We start from the raw sequence: 7,500 nt of genomic DNA, 5'->3' as shown, positions 1-7,500 counted from the left end.
TGCATTCTGTTTAACAGCATATTAAAACTTCAAAAGAGACCACAGCTCTCTCTGTTCTGAGTCAGGCAGAAATAAGAACTGATTAATTAAGGACTCATTCATAAGACAGAAAAGGTCACTTAAGGTTAATCACTTGTTAACAGAGGGGTGGAGCTAGGAACTAAAATTTCTATTTAAGGAGTAAACTAAAACATTTCAGAGCTTTACCAGAAAGGCTCATCCAGACTCTGCTACACTTTGCTGTGAAGGAAAGGTTAGTTTGCTGTTATTTTTGTATTTCTGTGTTGTCTTTCTATATTTTGAATACTGTAGTTTGTTTTCTTTACCTTGTGTTTTGCTTGCATTCTGTTTAACAGCATATTAAAACTTCAAAAGAGACCACAGCTCTCTCTGTTCTGAGTCAGGCAGAAATAAGAACTGATTAATTAAGGACTCATTCATAAGACAGAAAAGGTCACTTAAGGTTAATCACTTGTTAACAGAGGGCGTGGAGCTAGGAACTAAAATTTCTATTTAAGGAGTAAACTAAAACATTTCAGAGCTTTACCAGAAAGGCTCATCCAGACTCTGCTACACTTTGCTGTGAAGGAAAGGTTAGTTTGCTGTTATTTTTGTATTTCTGTGTTGTCTTTCTATATTTTGAATACTGTAGTTTGTTTTCTTTACCTTGTGTTTTGCTTGCATTCTGTTTAACAGCATATTAAAACTTCAAAAGAGACCACAGCACTCTGTGCTGAGTCAGGCAGAAATAAGAACTGATTAATTGAGGACTCAGTCATAAGACAGAAAAGGGCACTTAAGGTTAATCACTTGTTAACAGAGGGGGTGGAGCTAGGAACTAAAATTTCTATTTAAGGAGTAAACTAAAACATTTCAGAGCTTTACCAGAAAGGCTCATCCAGACTCTGCTACACTTTGCTGTGAAGGAAAGGTTAGTTTGCTGTTATTTTTGTATTTCTGTGTTGTCTTTCTATATTTTGAATACTGTAGTTTGTTTTCTTTACCTTGTGTTTTGCTTGCATTCTGTTTAACAGCATATTAAAACTTCAAAAGAGACCACAGCTCTCTCTGTTCTGAGTCAGGCAGAAATAAGAACTGATTAATTAAGGACTCATTCATAAGACAGAAAAGGTCACTTAAGGTTAATCACTTGTTAACAGAGGGGTGGAGCTAGGAACTAAAATTTCTATTTAAGGAGTAAACTAAAACATTTCAGAGCTTTACCAGAAAGGCTCATCCAGACTCTGCTACACTTTGCTGTGAAGGAAAGGTTAGTTTGCTGTTATTTTTGTATTTCTGTGTTGTCTTTCTATATTTTGAATACTGTAGTTTGTTTTCTTTACCTTGTGTTTTGCTTGCATTCTGTTTAACAGCATATTAAAACTTCAAAAGAGACCACAGCTCTCTCTGTTCTGAGTCAGGCAGAAATAAGAACTGATTAATTAAGGACTCATTCATAAGACAGAAAAGGTCACTTAAGGTTAATCACTTGTTAACAGAGGGGTGGAGCTAGGAACTAAAATTTCTATTTAAGGAGTAAACTAAAACATTTCAGAGCTTTACCAGAAAGGCTCATCCAGACTCTGCTACACTTTGCTGTGAAGGAAAGGTTAGTTTGCTGTTATTTTTGTATTTCTGTGTTGTCTTTCTATATTTTGAATACTGTAGTTTGTTTTCTTTACCTTGTGTTTTGCTTGCATTCTGTTTAACAGCATATTAAAACTTCAAAAGAGACCACAGCTCTCTCTGTTCTGAGTCAGGCAGAAATAAGAACTGATTAATTAAGGACTCATTCATAAGACAGAAAAGGTCACTTAAGGTTAATCACTTGTTAACAGAGGGGGTGGAGCTAGGAACTAAAATTTCTATTTAAGGAGTAAACTAAAACATTTCAGAGCTTTACCAGAAAGGCTCATCCAGACTCTGCTACACTTTGCTGTGAAGGAAAGGTTAGTTTGCTGTTATTGTTTGTATTACTGTATTATCTTTCTATATTTTGAATACTGTAGTTTGTTTTCTTTACCTTGTGTTTTGCTTGCATTCTGTTTAACAGCATATTAAAACTTCAAAAGAGACCACAGCTCTCTCTGTTCTGAGTCAGGCAGAAATAAGAACTGATTAATTAAGGACTCATTCATAAGACAGAAAAGGTCACTTAAGGTTAATCACTTGTTAACAGAGGGGGTGGAGCTAGGAACTAAAATTTCTATTTAAGGAGTAAACTAAAACATTTCAGAGCTTTACCAGAAAGGCTCATCCAGACTCTGCTACACTTTGCTGTGAAGGAAAGGTTAGTTTGCTGTTATTTTTGTATTTCTGTGTTGTCTTTCTATATTTTGAATACTGTAGTTTGTTTTCTTTACCTTGTGTTTTGCTTGCATTCTGTTTAACAGCATATTAAAACTTCAAAAGAGACCACAGCTCTCTCTGTTCTGAGTCAGGCAGAAATAAGAACTGATTAATTAAGGACTCATTCATAAGACAGAAAAGGTCACTTAAGGTTAATCACTTGTTAACAGAGGGGTGGAGCTAGGAACTAAAATTTCTATTTAAGGAGTAAACTAAAACATTTCAGAGCTTTACCAGAAAGGCTCATCCAGACTCTGCTACACTTTGCTGTGAAGGAAAGGTTAGTTTGCTGTTATTTTTGTATTTCTGTGTTGTCTTTCTATATTTTGAATACTGTAGTTTGTTTTCTTTACCTTGTGTTTTGCTTGCATTCTGTTTAACAGCATATTAAAACTTCAAAAGAGACCACAGCTCTCTGTTCTGAGTCAGGCAGAAATAAGAACTGATTAATTAAGGACTCATTCATAAGACAGAAAAGGTCACTTAAGGTTAATCACTTGTTAACAGAGGGGGTGGAGCTAGGAACTAAAATTTCTATTTAAGGAGTAAACTAAAACATTTCAGAGCTTTACCAGAAAGGCTCATCCAGACTCTGCTACACTTTGCTGTGAAGGAAAGGTTAGTTTGCTGTTATTTTTTGTATTTCTGTGTTGTCTTTCTATATTTTGAATACTGTAGTTTGTTTTCTTTACCTTGTGTTTTGCTTGCATTCTGTTTAACAGCATATTAAAACTTCAAAGAGACCACAGCTCTCTCTGTTCTGAGTCAGGCAGAATTTTTTCCCTCCCACCCATTTAAGTTGTCTTGTTAAATACCACTGTCTTTCTAGTTGCCCGCCTCTTATGTTAATCTGACCATATATCTCATTTCTCTCTACTTTCACTGGCTTATGTGAGTAATCACAAAACCATCACTTTTGAAATCCCACCCCTTCAATTATTTAAATTTATTGGCCATCCTACAGTATTTCATAGTACCAAAATACAAAAGTAACCACCCTTTCAGTCCATCTTGCTGTTTTAAAATAGTAACTCTCCACTAAACCTTAACTTTTAAACAGGTAAAACTCAAGTTACCTACTTTCATATCTAACTTCTCTAGTGCACACTGCAGAGTGCATTCTTTTCAATCTTACCTTTAAGCATCCCTGTTACTAGCACTTTCTCTAATACCTAAAAAGATCATCTCTACTTGACTCCAAGTAGACTTTTCTCTATCTGTTAAACCTAGCACTTGTTCCTACAGTACTTATTACCATGATACGGCACTCTTATAGATAGCACCCAAAAAAGGCAAACCCCCATTTCTCGGTCACTCACGTCCCCCGGAATCTCTTTTAAAGTTTTTTTGTCTAGTCCTTCTAGCATGTCGAGGGATCAGTTGCTAGTGTCCTCTCCTGCTCAGCTGGTGAACCTGGGAATATTGAGACAATGTTACAATTGCCTCATGTACACAGACAACCCTCTCCTCCTCCCACAAAACACAAATACATGCGAGAGATGCAACTATACGGCCAAACTGGAGGCTGAGCTCTCTCAACATAGGACTGGCAAGACCAGTCAGGAGGAGAAGGTTACCACACACACTATAGACCCAGTCTCACATAGTACCATCACAACCTCAAATCATACACATAAACACACAAAGACATACTCGGGCTCTGATCAAAAATCTACCAAAACAGCAGAGGCCACCAAAGCAGACACCCAAACAACCACCACCTCAGAACACAACACCTGCAACACATAGACCTCACAGTCAGAGTGTCAAACAGTCACAGCCCTTAAGGCCAAACACAATGCCAGACACACTAGTCATTGGTGACTCCATAGTCAGACACACTGACGTCCCGCTCACCAGACTGAGTAAGGAGAAGGTCACAGTAAGCTGCCTGTCGGGCGCTAGAATCCGCCACATAACGCAAGCACTCAGGTCTCTCAACAGCAGGTACAAATATGACTCAGTCATTGTCCACGCTGGTGTAAACGACCTGAGACGTACCTCCTTGGACTACATGAAAAGAGACATTGAGGAGCTCTCTGATTATGTAGCCCAGGCAGGTATGACCCTGACCTTGAGCAGTATCCTACCTTCACCAAGAATGATGCCACAATACAGAGATAAGATGATCAGCTTTAACAATTGGCTTAAACTCTGGTGTCATTCAAAGGGGATCCAATGTCTGTCTGCCTGGGATGACATGCTGGACAAGCCACGCTGCTTCGCAAGGGACGGCTTGCACCTGTCACCCCTGGGATTCGGATATTGGCAAAGGCTCTTGCCACCCCATAGTGCCTTTTTAGGCAAGGCTCAAATTCTAAACCTACCACCCTAGAACACAAAAAGGAAAAAACTAAGGGTAATGCTGCTCAATGCCAGAAGTCTAAATCTCAAAATGCACGCACTCGAGGCCCTTCTCAGTATGGAGAACATCGATGTCTGTGCAGTGACAGAAACCTGGTTCAAGGCTCCTGAGAGCACCCCAGCACTATCAGGTTTTACCTCTTATCATGCGTTCCGCCCCAAAATCCGGACAATACCAAGAAAGGAGGGGTATCCATATTCATCAAAGACACCCACACCTCAAGACTGGTGGCAACGCACGATGCATCGGAGACCATCCAGGTGCAATTAACCATAGGCAAGACTGCTCTGCAAATTGTAGCATGTTACAGGCCACCCTCACAAACTCAGGAACCTCACATGGCCTTCCTGAAAACACTAGAGGGGATAAATGTATCACCAAACACCATCATACTAGGTGACTTCAATTACCCTAATATAGACTGGGAACACTACTCAAGCCCAAACACCCTAGCCCAAAAGTTCCTGGAATTCATAAACTCAAATGCCATGGAACAACTAGTCACCATCCCACAAGAGGAGAAAACATACTTGATCTCATCATCATGAACATGGGAGCACAATGTTCAACACGAAGTATACCCCTCACTGGTGAGATCAGATCACAAACTAATCTCGCTGGAGGTCCTCATCCCACCCCACCTGAAATAAAAAGACCACAGTAAAGAACTTCTCGAAGCCGACTTCACACTTCTAAAGACTAGTGTGGTCTCCTTTAAGGCCCCGAGCCGACGGAAAACAGTACTCAAGCCGCTGAATCACTTACAAATGCCTTCTACCAGCACCTGCAGGACTGCATGGATAAGGCAATCCCAAGCAAAACAAAGACTCTTTGTACCAAAGGCAAGCATCCACTCTGGTGGACCCCAGCCATAAACAAACTCTACAACAAAAGGAGGAAGCTACTACAAGATAGAGCAAAATCCTTAAAAGGTAAGACACCCTTGATCACTATAAGTAAAAACTAAGAGCTCTCATAAAATCATCCAAAGCAAATTTTGAGAGAAAAATAGCTAAAGACTCAAAAGACAATCATAAGGCCTTCTTTAGCTATGTTAGAAACCTGGGAGGAAACTCCCAGATATGCTCAGAACTAGTTCAAAATGATGTGAAGATTACTGATCCTACAGACATTGCCAACATACTGGCTGACAGGTTCAGTGCAAACTTCTCCCCCAAAAGGAGAGATATCTATACCAAGCGATTGCAGCCCCCAAACATCTCCAACGCCCAAGTGAGAACTGCTCTCCAAAGCAAAAACACAGCATCCATGGGACCTGATGGTGTCCCCGGCTGTGTGCTCCACGAACTCAACGAGGAATTAAACCCACAGCTAGGACAGCTGTTTAATCATAGTCTTACCTCTGGATATGTACCCAGGAGTGGCGCACTGCAACTGTGGTCCCACTTCACAAAGGCGGTGCCTCCACCGACCCTGGAAATTACCGCCCATTAGCTTGACAAGCCTTATCTGCAAAGCCATGGAGAGGATCATAATGGACCTCATAAATAAAGACATAGGGAATTTGCAGACTTTGGATCCATCCCAGTTTGGCTTTGTCAAAGGCAGATCATGCCTTCTAAACTTGGTTGACTTTTTCAAACAGTCACCAAAGCCATTGATGAGGGAAAGGCAGTCCATACAGCCTACCTCGATCTGGCTAAGGCCTTTGATACAATACCCCACTCGGGTATCATTGAAAAACTCATCAGCTTAAATGTTAACCCATACATCACAAGATGGGTTGCAAACTGGCTGAGTGACAGAACCCACAGGGTCAGAGTTGCTGGCGCCATGTCAGACTCAAAGCCTGTCACAAGTGGTGTACCACAGGGCTCAGTCCTGGGCCCACTCTTGTTTGGCATCTACTTTTCCAAGTACAAGCAAACACAGGAGGGTTATGGCTGACAAAGTTTGCAGATGACTGCAAACTGGGCCATAGTAGAAAACACATCTGACACAGATATCCTTCAGAAGGGTCTCACAGAAATGGATAACTGGTGCCAGAGCCATGGCCTAAAGTTAAATGCCAAAAATGCATAGTCATACCCTTCGGGAAAAACAAGGTTACCCCTAGCTACCAAATAGGTGGCAATCCACTGAGTGCAGAAGAAGTTATCAGGGACCTGGGGACCCAGGTTGATAGTAGTCTGTCATTCGACACCCATGTAGCTAAAGTAGTTAGGAAGACCTTCTACATTGCCCACCTTATCATGAAGGGATTCTCATCTAGATCAAGGGAGGTCATAGTCTCCTATACTCATCACTCATCAGACCAATGATTGAATAGAGTGCCCCATTCGGGATGTATCTGACCCGACACTTGCAGCAGCTGGAGAGGCCACAAAGTTCCTCACCAAAAGGATAAAGGGTCTCAAACATCTGTCCTATGCTGCCCGACTGAAAGAACTCCAGCTCTATTCAGTCGCTTCACCGCTTGCTCAGAGGTGACCTTTGCCTAACATACAAGGCCATGTCAAACCCAGATTTGATGAATATGCTTCACCTCAAAAATCTAGATCCGTCAGAGCCACAAGGGCAGGAGACTTAAACCTCGACACGGCTATTAATAGGACGTGCTGGAGGGATAGATTCATCACCCAAAGACTCCCTATGCTGTGGAATAAAATCCCGGTATATGTGAGGCAGAGCACCTCGCTGGCCTTGTTCAAGAGAAATCTTGACCAATGGATGGGAGATCGCAGATATACCCCAGGGATTACCTCAGTGTCACTGCTCAACAGAGGCACAGCAAAATAATGGGTATAGTTCCCCATACTAAAGGG

The sequence above is a fragment of the Protopterus annectens genome, chromosome 2.part0 (genome assembly GCF_019279795.1).
Source record: "Protopterus annectens isolate FY-2018-M chromosome 2.part0, PAN1.0, whole genome shotgun sequence".
Taxonomy (NCBI): domain Eukaryota; kingdom Metazoa; phylum Chordata; order Ceratodontiformes; family Protopteridae; genus Protopterus; species Protopterus annectens.
Note: the sequence above shows the minus strand (reverse complement) of the source record.